General features: G+C 36.8%; 1 pseudogene; it reads right to left on the bottom strand.

The window, feature by feature from the left end:
• Positions 1-5,277: 5,277 nt before the first annotated feature.
• The window catches only part of LOC107729541 (synaptotagmin-C-like), a 43,638-nt pseudogene continuing 31,989 nt past the window's right edge, over positions 5,278-16,926 (bottom strand).

Below are 16,926 nucleotides of genomic sequence, written 5' to 3'. Positions count from 1 at the left end.
CTGACTTCCTTTGCTTTTCACGGTCAGTAAACAGAAGAGTGCCCCTAGGGTTAGTTATGATTGTCCGGAACTTAGGACCAGTGTGTGTCCGAATAAGAGATTTTTTTTTAGAGATGCATTTTCTGTGCTCTATTCCACATCCATCTCCAGGGAGTTTTCTTTTGTGGAGTGGCACAATTTTGGAGGCTTTAGCTCAGCTTTGTGATCTGGGTGGCTAGATTAGACGGATTTAAGGTGAACAAGGGAACTGTGGAGTGAAGACAAACCCAACTCTTAACTCCATACATTGATTGACAGCATCACATCACTAAAGATTGACTGCATTTCCAGTATAGTAAAAAAAAAAAAAAAACATAAATAAATTAAATAAATGTTAATTGTAAAAAATTTAATGGGGAATTAGACCTTGTACCTTTTTTGTAATAAGAATTCAGCTCACACCCTGACGAAGGCAAAATAGCCGCAACGTAGGTGTGCACTTGTCACCTGTTCTTAAAACTCATAGCCATGATGAAATAAAGGCTTTTTAAAACTTTTTGAATAAGATTCGAGTGCCTTGGACTACTATTATTCTTAAGAAAATAAATATTTATTACTTATTACAAGATTGCCTAGACGACAGCAAACTAAAACATTTGTCTGCCCATTAGATAATTTAGTCAAATAATACATATATGATTTACAGAAAAGAAAAACTATTGAGGCCAGTAAGACTTCTTAATGTTTTAGAGTTAGGCAGTTCTTTTGTATTTTCTTTTTTTATAAGGCATTTATTTGATGAATAATACAGTAAAAACAGAAGTTTTGTTAAATATTTTTACAATTTAAAACAACTATAACTTTGTATTTGAATATATTTAAAATTTGAATTTAATTTTAATTTTTTTGGCAAAACTGAATTTTCATCAGTCACTACTCCAGTCTTCAGTGTCACATAATCATTCAGAAATCAATTATTATCAACAATGAAAACAGTTGTGCTGCTTAATATATATATATATATTTATTTTTTTATTTTTTTGTGTGAAAACCATGATATATTGTTGCAGGATTCTTGATGAATAGAAAGGTCAAAAGAACAGTATTTTTTTAGAATTTTTCGCTGACAATGTAAAAGTTGGTAACAATGTAAAAGGCCCCTTTTGAACAATTTAATGCATACATCATTAATTAATTTTATTTTTTTAACAGTACTATATAATTATTCTTAATACATATATTACTATATAATAGTAATAATACATATATATTACTATACAATACATATATTTTACTATATAATAATACATATATTGCTATATAATAATACATATATATTACTATATAATAATAATAATAATATAACACACAAATAAACTGGTATGTTTGACTAGAGACAATTTTCCCAGTTGAACACCACCAGCAGATGGCTTGATTTTAAGTGAATATCTTTCTGTTATTATAATTCAGGAAACAGAGGGAGAAAAAAAAACTATTGTAATGAATGAGGTGGCCCATAATTCCTTTTTTATTTGTGCTGCCTGCACACACGAACGTAGATGCTCTTGTGCACCATTATTGAAGATTTATGTTAATTTAATATGTATCACCTTATAAAATTCATGCTATTTGCCTATAATGTGAAATTTTCTCCCACCGAAAACTGCTGTTGTTTCTTAAGATCAGCACTTTCGTGTGTGTTTTAATAATACAAAGACATGTCTGAGGTATACTATTCAATTCAGCTATGTACACTCTCAGAGAAAATGTACAAAAGCTGTCACTGGGGCAGTACCTTTGTACACCTTACCTAAAGAGTGCATATTAGTACCCTATACATTTTAGTAGGCTACCTTTTGAACGGGTATCACCCCAGTGACAGCTTTTGTACCTTTTTGTCTGAGAGTGTATATAACTATCAACTCTTCTGCATCAGCAGGGCATTTATGCATTCCACTTCAAAATCCCACAAAATGTTGTCTTGTTTCCGGATGTCCGACATTATTCTCTGGAGAGGTGTCCTCCAGGTGGCACTGATTAAAACACGAAGCCTTTACTGGTGCTCTCTGCTGGGAGACAGGAGCCATCTGGAACTCACACCAGGCGACCAGAGCGCACAGAACACACCCATATACATACCACCGCTATCTGGGTCACTGGGGCTACAATAATACGCCTCCGAGGTACATTTCACAGGGCACAGGTGAGGAAAAACAGGTGCATGTTCACATACACATGCACAACACCAAACACTCATGATTAGACTAATATTTTCCCATCATTCTGTCATTACAGAAATGAATCTTGATCTCGAAATGGATGGATGTCTTTCCTTGAGGCTGTGAAAATGAACATAGCATTCTCTATTACAGTCACAGCTATTAGCAGTAATGATAATTGCACCATGTTACTAATTTCACTCGATCATTTTTTTCCCCACAGTGATAAAAACAGCTCTACACCACGCCCGCTCCTCAAGTTTTTCTCTTCTGCTCTCTCTCTCTCTCTATCCCCCGTCTCTCTTTCAGCTCAGTGAGCCGGGTGAAAAATCTTTCTGACTACATGATTTTTTTGCACTGTGGGACCGTTGCCATGGAGACTGCGCTCCCCCGACCCCCACCCCTCAGCGCGCGCGGAATGGGTTGTTGTGAACTGGCGCATCTTCACCTCCGCTGCGCGCTTCTCACGCTGCTCTCGCAGGGCCGATGTGTTGCAGGTGCATACACGTCTCGGTGAGCATGCATACCGGATCGGTCCACCTCTTCCTCTCGTTTTCTTTCGCTCTTATATTCTCCTTACACACCCTGCACGGAATCCCTGAAAGGAATGTCCCGGGTTCAATGCAGGATTTGTGGCATACTGTTTAACGAATGAGTGAATGTATGGATCAATGAATGAATGGTGAAACACCAAGGAAGTAAATGGATCCGATGGGGGTCCTTACGAAAAATAACCATGGTTTTACAAAAAAAAAAAAGAAAGGAAAAAAAAAGAAAAAAGAAAAACATGGTAACTAATAGATAAACCATAGTAACCACAAATTAACCATGGGTTTGCGTAAAACTGTGTTTATAAAAATGGTAATCAACACACGGTTACTACACAATATAACAATGGTTAATTTTCGTAAGGGGGACCTTTAAAAGAATAGATAAATAAAGCATAAATAAATTGTAGGTGAAGGAATTTCTAGGTCTAATTCTAGTTGGGAAGTAGTCATTTTGAACTATTTGCAAATAATAGGTCTATTTTAAAATATGCACACGTGTGCTTTTATTTGCATGCCTAAAATGTCGAAAACGTTTCTTGTCTCGTCACATTCAGTTAGGAATTTCACTAATCACATAAAGTATACCACATTTTCAATCCAAATAGGCAATATATATGAGAGAAAAAAGTTGAGTAGTTTACGTCTGGATATTGCTTTCGGTCGTTTAACTTTACTGTCATAGTTGTCAAATATTAATTAGCTTTCATACGTTATTCGTTAAAACTATTTTTATAATGAATAGGCTATACATCTTTCCGCGTGCGTCACTACTGAGCGGCGCATGCGCAGCGCTGACCTCATACGTCATCCTTCCGGAGCTGCTTCAGTGTACAACAGTGAGCCAAGCTACATTAAAGTTATTATTACGTTTTCAATATGGATATTTTTCTTACAAAAACGCATCGATTCGCTACAGAAGGTCTTTGTTCACCCCCCGGAGCTGCGTGAGACACTTTTTTTATGGATTGGCGATTTTTTATTTAAGTTCTTTTGGACTGAAGCAATGCAACACCCGCTGAGTGGCATTAAACAGCTTGAAAGATCAAAGACTATTTTTAAAATAACTCCGACTGGATTCGTCTGAAAGAAGAAAGTCATATACACCTAGGATGCCTCGGGGGTGAGTAAAACGCAGCCTAATTTTCATTTTTGGGTGAACTAACCCTTTAATTTTTGTAGTGAACATTATGCCACATCCGTCAGTTGAGCTTAACTTGCATTGAACCTGAATTAAGGAATATTCATTTCATTCCATTCCTCTAATAGTTTTTCTCTAGCTATTCTCAAACATTTATCCTCTTACCGCTCTTTTCATATTGTTCACCCTGGGGCCAGTTGCGTAAACTGCTTAGACTATAATTTTAGAAGTCAGTCATACTAATTTTTTAAAGGCTAGTCCTTACTTTTTGAAGTCAGTGCATCAAAAAAATAGACCAAATGTGATAATTTTGGTCAGACTACCTCTTAAGATACTGTCTTAACATAATGGCTGTGTTAATGAAACTGGCTCCTGTTCTCTTGTCAAGATTTACCCCCTGCTTTTCTCTGTAGCACATTTGTAGTCTTCACCACACGCGCTAATTCCCTGCACCTCTGTCTCTCTTCCTGCATCTGTGTGTGTCAGAGAGTGCTGACTCTGGCTGTTCTGCCTACAGTGAGGCTCAGATGAACAGTGCATTAGACTCACATGAATGTGACTCTTAAGATGTCAAGATGGATGCGAAGAATCAGGCAGTAACAAATCGAACCCGCTAAGAATCACACCACATGGGTGCAATTAACGGCAGGAAGTTTTGTGACCGGAAAAGCCATAAAGATACAACCTGATTTGAAGAACGAGGCTGAGGCGGAGAAAGGCCGGGTTTGATTTATGGATACGACACACATGGTTGTGAGTGTGTTTACGTGCCTATGGAAATACAGAAAAACAGAAGCATGTACATGAATGCAATGCTCCACACTGCGTTTATATAAAGTGGGCCCTCGATAAAGAATTTATGATGGTAACTAAATAATTACTCACAAGTTAATGCACAGCAGGAGGGGAAAGGGAGTGAGATACAAAGTAAGAGGTAGACAGAAAGATCAGCATGATTCACAACCCGTTACATGAACACAAACAGCTGTATCACGCAAACTCATTGCAATGATTTTTCATACATATTTTATTTCAGCCATCATCGCTCCAGCCTTTGAATCATCCTTTTTATCATTCACATAATCATCCTCCTAAAAGTTTTTTTTTGGTCTTTATTTTAAATTTAGTTTTTTGTTTTTTCCAGCTGAAATGTTCTCGCCCTGACTGCATTTCATTTTTATCTTGCTCTAAGTCTCAGCTTAATATGAACATATAAAAAAGTAAACTTTTTCAAAGAAAACTAAAAAAAGCAAACAAACAAACAAACAAAGAAAAACATATCCAGAAACTGTAATACCATCTCAAAGAGGATATACAATATTAACAACATTAATCATCAGTGTTTTGATGATATCCAACAGGTTGCTAGATCTGTTTGTCATTAGTAGTGTTAGTATCAAGTTCATCGTCAGTTTTTTGTGTTGAGCATCACTTATTAAATTATCATTGCATCAAGTTGACATCATCCATGTTAATATAAGCATGCAAACACATTTCCTCAGGATCATTCAGAATTGCACTGACATAGAGAGACAGAGGAAAGAGGGGAGACAAACAGAGAGAGAGAAAATTATGGCCTGGGGTGAACCGAAGAGAAAGCTATCGTCAAAGTTTGTATTTTGTGGGAGCTGATGACGGGGTCAGAGGTCACTCTACAGGGATCGTGCCTCCACAGTGTAAGATCTAAGGCAGCAGAAGAGATGGGCCTGCTGGAGACAGGAGCTGAAGCCTGCGGGTCGATACCACATCCACGTGTATGACGGAATCAATGGCCTCTTAGAAAACAACAAGAGCTGATATACGATAACGGACTAAGGACTGAGCAAACACCGGTGAGAGTGTGTGTGTGCGTCCAAGGCCTGGCATGTGATTAATAATGGAAACAGAGAAAATATGAGCTCAGTGGGAAATAATTATACTGATGTACATTTCAATAACATGAGTGTTAGTGATTGGTAATGCAGTATTCCTCCATTGAGGGACGTGTGCGGTAGCATTGGCAGTGGTTGTACTGCGATATTAAAGAGATAGTTCGTCTTAAATTAAATATTCTGCTATCATTTATGCACCATCATGTCTTTTCAAACCTGCATGACTTTCTTTCTTCTGCGAAAGATGATATTTTGAAGCCAGCGGTGTCCAAAAACAATATTGGACCCCATTGGATTTCATTGTATAAGGATTTTGTGAAGAAAAAATTATTTTTTCATACAGGTTTGGAACGGCATGAGGGTGAGTAAAAGACAGATTTTTCATTACTGGGTGAATTATCCTTTTAATAGAGGCAGTGACCCTGGATATCAAGGGTATGTGAATTTAGCGCTTTGGCCACTATATTGCTTCTGACTAGAGAAGCAGTAACTTTACTGAACGTATTTTAAAAAAAGCATCTGAAGTCAGTTTGTAATGTAAAATTATACAAGTAATCTTGTGGCCCTAAAACAATAAAAGACGTGTCCCCCTCTTTGCCTCTGTTTGCAAGGAATGCTCAGACAGAAAAGATAGTCACATTAGCCAAAAGAGATGAAGAGAACCAGTTTGTCTTTTTTCCCCCTTTTGCTTTTAAAGACAATGAAAAACTTCCAACATTTTATTCCTCGACAGCAGTGGCCACCAGGTTTGTCCCCTCGTACATACAGAGCACATTTACAAAAAAAGAAAAGCACACCCAACACGAGAACACAGATCAGGCTAGGGGCACGTTTCAGTGACGAGCTGGTTAGGGACACAACAGAGACAGGTCACTACCACATTCGACGGAGAACGACCGAAACGCGCGTCTGAGAAATAGACCCTGACCCTACCAAGTGCAACAGGTCCTACACAAGAAATAGTTCCTCTAAGACACAGGACAGGAGACACTTGATTGTTCAAAACGAGATTTTCTCTGCGCAGGACAAAGGACGGGAATTGGAGACGTACACGGGGTCACGGTGACATATACCGACACAGGCATACACGCGCACACACAAACCGACGAGCAAATGCATATCGACACAAAAGAGCACTCCTACAAACACATAGAATACATGGGAGGAAAAAAGAGGATGAATGCATGCGTCTTTCCAAAGCGGTCCTCTTGGCAGAAGGATGATGGAGAGCACACACGTCCTCCTTTGAAATTAAAAATGTCTAAGAGAAAAAAAATCCTGGCGTGGTATAAAAATAAAATACTATGGCCAGATCTTTTCCCCGTAGGATATGTTTCCAGGAAGTGCACACAAATCCAAGGTCCGTCCCAGTTAGGGTCCTCTGGCAATATTTGAAATCAATGATAGCTTCCTTTGGAAGAGTTCTCAGTGGGATTCAGTCTGCCAGTGTGTCCATGTCAGGGAAACATATTCTCCAATCATTTCATTCAGTATCTGGTAGAACAAGAAGAATGGCTGGACTCTAGTAAACGAAGGAAAAAAGGAAACACTGCTGATCTCAATGAGCTCCAAGCAGAAAGTGATAAAAATGTAAAAGGCAGAGGGACACATTTCAATACTGCACGACACGATTTGGCCAATGTATCCGTCCTTATTTCTCCTTCTCCCGATGGGAACGGTCATAAAGTAGTCCTCCTCACCAGAGAAACAGGAAACAGTTGCAAGGATTCTGCATTGGCAGAGAAGACCACTCCTAGAACTTGCAGCTACTTGTCAGACTGAAAACACCTTGTAGAGATTTTCTATAGCTACACACAGACACCCGTACAAACTCACATACACACATGCGCTCACACATACACAGAAACATTCGTGGTCCATAAGCTATCAGGTCTCTCCTGATTATTTTTTGTTTTTTATGTAATTAAAAACTTTTTTTTTGTAGGCTCAGTTTCAGATAACTAAATAAAGATTATCTATTTAAAGTGGGAATGTTTGTCATATTTCCCCTGAATAAATCATGACATATTTTGACTTTAACATCATTCCTGAAGCAAAACCATCCATGCCAGTTGTTACGATTCCATGTGTGATTATGTCTGTTTGTTTGTGTGTGTGTGGAGATGTATCTGTGTGATTTGTGTCCGGTCTAGTCTAGTTATTTTTCTCTATATTGTGTTGGGTCTGCAGGGTTGACTTAGAGGAATAGCACTACCACAAGCACAGTCTCTTCTCTGGTTCTTTCTTGATGAATAATTATTCACAGGTGAAAAGAAAGACTGTTTTTCTGTTGCTAAAAAGATAATGCTGACCTGAGGATGAGAAAAAGAAACAGAGAGACAGAAAAAACACTGTTAACCATATAAACACAAACGGCAAGTTACATAAACACAAAGAGCTTCAGTGAACAGATGGCTGCATTCATACATTGTATGGGATTGACAACTGCATTTACTATTAGATAGATGTGACTGTTAAATAGCTGAGAAAAGCAGCTTGAATGGCGTCATATGAACAGATAATCGTTCTGAACAATTTTGTTTAGAAAGTCATGAATAAATATCAAAGATAGTGTCTTTAAATGGCAGAAAGCACCACAATTAACATGATAAAAAATTAGTTAATGTGTCAAATGTTAATTAACCAATAGTGGCTTCAAATGCTGTTTTAATTTTTTTTAGACAGCAGATTTGGGTTGCACTCAGAGTCAGACCACAAAACAAGCTCATATCTTTGCCTCGTCTTCCTCGGTGAGTTACCAGAACCCCACATGACTAGTTGTTCAGTGCGGTTCCATTTACATATCAACCACACTTGCTCTCAAAATTCGCCTTTGTGTCCTGAAAATTGTCTTTATAGAATGCAGTTGTTAGTAACAAAGCTGAGAACGCAACCATATTTAGCACTCTAAAATAGGACTAATAGACATATCCTGCTGCTATGTAAACACTGATGTTTTTGTCAGTGTGTGTTAGTTCATGACTGAAACCTGAAGTACTCCAGTGTAACACCCACACAGATCCCCTATGTGAGGAAGTACCCTTCTATTTACAGCATGCGATTATGTTCATGTGTGCGTGTACTCACATCTCTACTCAGAGTGAGGGCTGTCCACCACTATGTGTGGCTTAGGGGAGGCTGTGGCACTCTTTGACACGTATGTGTTTATGGATTTCTCCTGTGAAAGGTAAACAGCAATGAAAATACATGATTATTCAGAAGGTGATTTCATACATATAAGGCATTATCAAAGCAATTAATGATTTATTATATTGTATCTTTTCAGTATTAACTGTAACCAGAGTTATAATCAGTGCTGGGTAGTAACTGATTACATGTAATCTGGATTACATGATCAAATTCCAAAAACTGACTGTGTGTCAAACCATTTAGCTTTGACTGTATTCACAATATAGCATGGCCATGTAAATCTCATGTAAATAATTTTCCGATCCATGCTTCTAAATTGAGGGAAGCACTCCTCATGTAATTAGACAATGTATGAAATGAATAATTATGCAAGTTACTAAACACAGGTGATGTATAGCTGTGAAACACTGTCTTCATCATATCCAGTGACCTTCAGAAATTGTTGGTTCTGGCAGTCATGACAATGATATTTCAGACCTAAAATATTTTCTCTTTGGCTTTTTTATACATCATGTAATTACTATTTAATGGTAAGTTTAAAACAAGTTAGGTAAAAAGTAATCTAAAAAGTAGTAATAGTACACTACCTCAAATGAATAACCGAGATTACGTTACTAACTACAATTTTCATCGTAATCTGTAATCAGTAATGAACTACAATTTTGTAAGTAATCTAGTACCCAGCACTGGTTATAATACAATAAAATATTTTATAATGAACTATTAAACTTACACATAATAGCACACAATAACAAATGCAATAGAATGTTGATCAGGTAAAGTTCAACTTAAGCAAGGTATTAATGCATTAAACATGGCATTCTGCAGTCATATTTTAGTATAATGACCACTGAACTGTGTAACTGATCATTGTCCCAAGAAACCAAGTTTTTATGTCTTTAAGGGTCAGATTTACTAAACAATCGCATAAAGTCATTGATAGGAGTGGAAAGTTCTGCGGTTGATCTACTGACGATGAGCAAATTAAAGAACACAGACGCAGCCAGTGCATTCATGTAATGACCAGCTCAATCTATCTAAGATCACCTCAAATTAGCATAGGGTCACAAATAAGATGAGCTGATGATAATCAGGTGTGTGTAATTTACTAACACAGCCACAGAATGGATAATACTCAAGTAAAGTACCGATACTCAAAAAGTGTACTTAAGTACAATACTCAAGTAAATGTAACTAGTTACTGTCCGCCTCTGGGATTAAGATATGCTATTATGCATTTTGGGGGGGTTTAAATAACGGTGCAAATACCAGTAAACTAACTAGCATAAACCTTACTAAATCACCTTGCATGATACTCTGCTCCCATAAATTTTGCATCTGAAATGGAAACTCCTACAAATACATATGCAATAAGGTTAGCCGGAAAAAAAAAACCTATCCACGCCCTTTCATCGCTAATGTTTCACTGCGTGCCTCTAAACCCTGACAGTAGTTTTTTTAATGCCAAAAGAGGGTTTGTGCTGGCACAAGCTATTAGTAAATCTGGTCCTATGTCTCCTTCTCCCATACAAAAAACAAATCGACTCAAATCAGTATTTCAAGTTCATTTATTTATTTATTTGTTAAGTAGCCATGTAATAGGAAAGATTATGTGCAATCAGTCGCAAAATAAATCGCTTCAGGGGTCCTGATCCTGCTGTTAAGATTTAATGTGTAATACGTTAGCCCTTACATACAACTCTTATTTTATATAACCACGAGAAAGGTAAGTATTATACTAATTAAGATTATAAGGTCTTTTATAGGTCATTATAAATGCATTATCGCACATTATGAATACCTTTTTTTTAATGCATTATATATACAGGCTTCAAGGAAAGAGTTACCAGAAAGGTTTCTTTTTCCATTTAGGTTTTCTTTCTTTCTAGATTTTCTTTTAGTCTTATCAAGAGAAAGCAAAATTTTAGTAGCTGATACCAATACCCGTGAAAATCTGGTTTCACAATTTCAATACCATAGCAATATTCAAAGTTTTATTTAATATTTAATACTGTATTAACAAATGAAATTAAAACAAAAGAATGTCGTTTTAAGTATTTTTCAATGAAGAAAGCATTGCTTCAATTATTATTCACGCCAACAGTGAGCGAGTAAGTGGTCTGCTCTTTTTTGTGCTAATGTTTTCTGATTAATGCTGTCAAAATAATAGACAGCAGCAGCTCTATTAGACTGTATTTACACTGCAAGCTCTAATGCACACATCCATTTTTTTTCTCCCGTCTGTTTACATTCACTTAAAACATAACTGACTGTATACATTATTATCTCACCCAGATGGGGATTTTAACTAAAAGTGCATTTGATCGTGAGGTGCAAGCATTCTTTACAGGGCTTGCAGGCAAATAAAAACCTAAATACATACTTTTGACAACCGTAGTCCTTTTCAAGACAAGACTGCTTGAATGGTGTACACTTATAAAGACAAACAGGTATCAGGTGCGAAGGCATTAAAGGCATTTTAAATCAGACTTGGCTTGTATAGAGGACACTGCCTATACACAATAACACACAGCACACACTGATTGATTTTCACATGCTCGCTCACACACACACACACGCCATGCGGTCACGCTGTCTACCTCCACCAGCTGGTGCCAGTGTTCAATAGGCTTGCGGGGATTCGCCAGCATGGCTGTCCAGTGCTCCCTTCCCGGTCCATCAGCATCACTGCCCACACGGCACATCCCGATCACCTCATTATGACCGATACTAAGAGACAGAGAGAGAGAGAGTGGGAGGGAGAGAGTGAATTAATGCAGTTAAGCTAAGAAACGAAGGAGAACCACAGAACAGTGCATCCATTACATCAAATAGGCGAGAGAGAGAACCAAAGACGGAAAAGAGACACAGGAGAACACGAGGCGCTAGGAAGCACAAAGTAACAAGATAAAAAAGCAGGCCTAATCGGCATCATATAATTAGAAAGATGCAGACAGGACCTTAGTGTCATATAGCAACCTGCCCATTAAGACACACACACACACACACACCCTCAGACGCACTGAGAGAGTTTCCACACGCAGTCCTTTAATTACGCGGACACAGACTGAGAGATCACATAATTACACAGACAAACAGAGAACAGAAGGGGAGAGAGACAGAGGTACATTCCAATTATTGAATTACAGAGATAAACAAAATGAGGCAAGAGCACAGGGAGCGGATTCAATGATTTGAGCGAAAATTTTTCACAGAGGACAGATGGGTATAGTTGTTTATGATAGGTCCACTGATTACCGAGATAAAGAAAACAAGAGAGAGAGAGAAGATTAGAAGAGAGAGAGGTGTCCTAATCACTTAATTACTCGAAAAGTGAGTATGAAAAGCTGCTCAAGTGACGGTGGAATAACAAGCGGGTTCAATAAGTGGAACTTAAGTAAATCTTTCCTCTTGCATTTACTGTTGATCAGAGACAAGGACAGAAAATAAATGCCATTCATGCATACGGTTTACTGCCAAGCAGGAGAAGTAGAAAAAAAAATACTCCACAGTTTATGTGTGTCACGTGACAGGCCTGGATTTGTATAGAGACATCAGAGACTTTATAAAGACCTACTTTCATGAGTGTAACTACGCTATTGCAATAGTGATGACATAATAATAACAGTCATTTCACATGAAATATAAGACAGTTTTTATATACACAATACCGTAAAGTTTGGGGTCGGTAAGATTCTTTTAAAGGATTAGTTAGTAGTAGAGCATTTGTGGTTAAAAAGTATATAATTTTTATTTATTTTTTTTTTTAGAAAATGCGGGATCGTTTTGTTTGATAATGGATTTGTATAGAGACATCAGAGACTTTATAAAGACCTACTTTCATGAGTGTAACTACGCTATTGCAATAGTGATGACATAATAATAACAGTCATTTCACATGAAATATAAGACAGTTTTTATATACACAATACCGTAAAGTTTGGGGTCGGTAAGATTCTTTTAAAGGATTAGTTAGTAGTAGAGCATTTGTGGTTAAAAAGTATATAATTTTTATTTATTTTTTTTTTTAGAAAATGACGGATCGTTTTGTTTGATAAGACCCTTATTCCTCGGCTGGGATCATGTAGAGCCCTTTGAAGCTGCAGTGAAACTGCAATTTGGACCCTCAACCCGTTGATCCCCATTGAAGTCCACTATATGGAGAAAAATCCTGGAAGGTTTTCCTCGAAAACCTTCATTTCTTTTCGACTGAAGAAAGAAAGACAATAACATCTTGGATGACATGGGGGTTAGTAAATTATCAGGAATTTTTTTATTCTGGAAGTGAACTAATCCTGTCTCTTATGCTCACCAAAACTGCATTTATTTGATCAAAAGTACAGGAAAAACATGAATATAACATTAATAATAAAAGTAACTGTTTTCTATTGTAATATATTTTAAAATTTAATTTATTCCTGTGATGCAAAGCTGAATTTTCAGCATCATTACTTCAGTCTTCAGTGTCACATGATCCTTCAGAAATCATCTAATATGATGATTTGCTGCTCAAGAAACATCTCTCAGTATTATCAAAGTTGAAAACAGTTGTACTGCTTAATATTTTTGTGGAAACCGTGATACATATTTTCAGCTTTTATTTGAAACAGAAATCTTTTAAAACATTGTAAAATGTCTTTAATGTCACTAATGTCACTGAATAAAAGTATCATTTCTTTAAAAAAAAAATTCTACTGACCCCCAAAGTTTGAATGGTAGTGTAGATAAATAAAACTGTCCTCTCAAATAATTTTAGAGAAATTATATGATTTGTCCAGATGGTTCAAACAAACAGGTAAAATAAATGAGTCACCGATTCACTTGAGCTCCTGAGTCTATTTTTTAAAATGCTGCTGTGCCCTGTTTTTACTCAGTTATATTAATCATTTATCTTTTAGTATAAATGTATTAGGCAAATTTAATACTGTCATCCTAAATCAGATCTTAATTTGTGCCAAATAAATACAGCTTTGATAGTTATACAATTTAACTGAATTAACCCCCTTAAATAGCTTCAATGTAGCTACTTTTTGTTAGCAGTTTGAAGCATAGTTAGCTATTTTTTTTAATGTAGCTTGACTGTAGTTTAATGTAGCTTAGGAAGCTAAGTAGCTCCACCAACACTAAATCAAGTCATGCTCAAAGAAATGAGTGCCGGCAGGATTTATGTCCTGCCTTTATTTTAATAACAATAATGCCAAAAAAAAGTCAATCAAGCTTGATTGAAGACTTAAAACAAAGTCTTTGTGTTGCAAAAACCCTAAAATCAAATGAATAACATCAGTTTTATGAAGCAATCTGCATGCCATGAACAACGTTTCTTCATCTCAAACAAAAATAACTTGCTTTGCCTGCACCTGTGTGACGTCATCCACAGTAATGCTGGTTTAAATACAGAAACGCTAAAACATTGCAAAATGGATTGTTTAGCATGTCAGATATATATAAGAAATGACTATTATCCAGGCAATAATGCTTCTGAATGGAGCGTTTAGCACAGATGACATGCAGCAAAGCTAAGAGCAATTCATCAGGCATTATCTGCGGCTCACAGATGAGCTGCTTCATTAGGAGGGGCGGCTGGTGTGCCGCGTGCCATTGGGAAGAGATGAAATCACGGAGAGCATCCACAAACACGCATTTGGGAAACTCGGATGTGGATTTCTTCAGAGCTGACAGCAGTTCTTAAAATAGAATCTAATACATGATTTGTATGCATCTGGTTTTTCAAGGCGTATTTTGTTCCACAAAAGAAAAAATATGTCCATAAAAGTGGGATTAGGTGACACTACACATGCACCTACCAGTACATGCACTTCATTTTCAAAAAGTAAAAACATACAGAATAATGCAAAAGCCAAACATAAATGCCAATCTGAAGGTCTATCATACTGAAGTGCAGCAAGAAGAGCCCCACACACACACAGAGAAGAGGTGACTTAAGGTGTGCCCACCAGACAAGAAACACTGGCTGTGTTACAGAGTGTCTCACAACCAGACACCACTTCCATTAGTATTAGGCTGTCATGTATATTCATGAGGTGTCTGTCTTTATGCAAAACTGCAGAAGTCCACCAGGAATAGTCTGACACATGAGGGCATAAGGCCCTGTGTTCAGTGGAGCGCAAACACATACAAATATGTGCAACAGGAATTCTAATTCACCAATTAAACAACAAACTATCTCATCAGTATCGGTCACAGAGATCCTTAAATGCATGAAAAAATCATTCTTTATTCAGTTATTCATTGCTAACTTCTCAGCAACATAGCAAATGGCACTATTTTGGTCTATTCTGAAATTTGTTATTAATTATAGTTTAATATCAAACAATAAAGCTAGCAATTAAATTGGTAAACATTACAAATGTTACATATTTAATAAGAAAACATAATATTGAATATTATATTACACAATTTCTTATATTATAATATTAGATAATAGGAAATATTTCAGATTCTGTTTCTAGGTTCTTAATCCAATAAGAAAATTTTCTGACAGTGATTATGACGTGACTTTGTTCAAATGCTCAGATGTTATTGCTTCTGCTGAAGCTCCGTATTCTTTTCAGATCATCTAAAATCATGTGGAGTTCAAGTGATTCAAGCTCGAGTACTGCAAGGTCACTCATAATTGTTATGCTGGTAATACAATTTGTTGAGGGAAAAAATAATGGTGAATATCATCAAATATTATGACAAGTATTTTCTATTGTAATATATTTTAAAATGTAATTTATTCCTGTGATGGCAAAGCTGAATTTTCAGCATCATTACTACTCCAGTCTTCAGTGTCACATGATCCTTCAGAAATCATACTAATATGCTGATTTGCTGCTCAAGAAATATCTCTCAGTATTATCAACGTTGAAAACAGTTTTTTTTTTTTTTCAAGATTCAGGGATGTTCAGAAGAACAGCCTTTTATATAGCCATTATAAATGGCTTGACTGTCACTTTGGATAAATTCAGTGTGGATATGAGTATCAATTTCTTACTGATCCCAAACTTTGGAATGGTAGCATTTATTACACTAGAGAAATATTACAATAGGAAAGTATTTACACAACTGGACTCTGTAGGAAACACTGTGTTGATCTAATTTGAAGCTCTCCCACAGACCTTCAATAAATGCTTCTTTCAATGAATGGAAAATCCATGTGTTCCTGAATAAATTCTGTGAGACACAGCCTGTAAGCACGCCTAAAGTTACAAGTGGGCACTTCCTGTCAAGCCTCATATCACAGCAGGGAGCCTGATGTGTTGCAGCATGTCTCAGAGCCCATCACAGCATGAAAAAGACAGTCATGATCTTACCAGTCGTAGTCCATGACGGCGATGATGAGCGACACATTCTCTATGTTCTCGTTGGGGATATCAAAGACCAGAGCCTCATTATACGAGGGATTGAGAGTATTCTTCTTTATGGACGTCTTCCTCTTTTTCAGCCTTCGACCTTCACAAACCAGAGATGCCTTTACGTACGGATCTGAGAAGAACAGCAAGAGTGAAGGAGAGAGAAAATTTGTCAAAGAAATAGCAATAGCAGGACATAATGCTTCGACAACATTAAAATTCATGCTAATAAAGGCATCAATAATTATTGAGCTAGCAATAACGATACATTAGCATTACTTTTTCATAATGCTCCGTGATAGTGCAACATAATCATGTCCTATGAGAGGAATCTTTATTACATTACTTTAAGCCTTGCTGTGATAATTAAATAAGCCAACACTAATGAAAGATGTCTCTTGTCCTTATGACTGTGATGTTGATTCCTTTATAAGGCATTTCAGTTTTGACATTCAACTTTTTAGAGGTGCTATTTGATATTCACAACTTTCAGAACTGATGGTTTTGTGACTTTTAATGTTATTTCATTATTCACGCGTTACACCAAGGTTATTAATGAGCGGCAGTTTCATCACGTCTCAATGTTAACCATGTCTGAGGCGCTAATGAGGTATCGCTGTTAATTATGAGGGAATTAGAGGAATGGCTGGGGACCACGAGCAA

This window comes from Sinocyclocheilus rhinocerous, unplaced genomic scaffold (genome assembly GCF_001515625.1).
Source record: "Sinocyclocheilus rhinocerous isolate Xijiao unplaced genomic scaffold, SAMN03320098_v1.1 scaffold697, whole genome shotgun sequence".
Classification (NCBI taxonomy): Eukaryota; Metazoa; Chordata; class Actinopteri; order Cypriniformes; family Cyprinidae; genus Sinocyclocheilus; species Sinocyclocheilus rhinocerous.
This window is presented reverse-complemented; position numbering and strand designations above follow the sequence as displayed.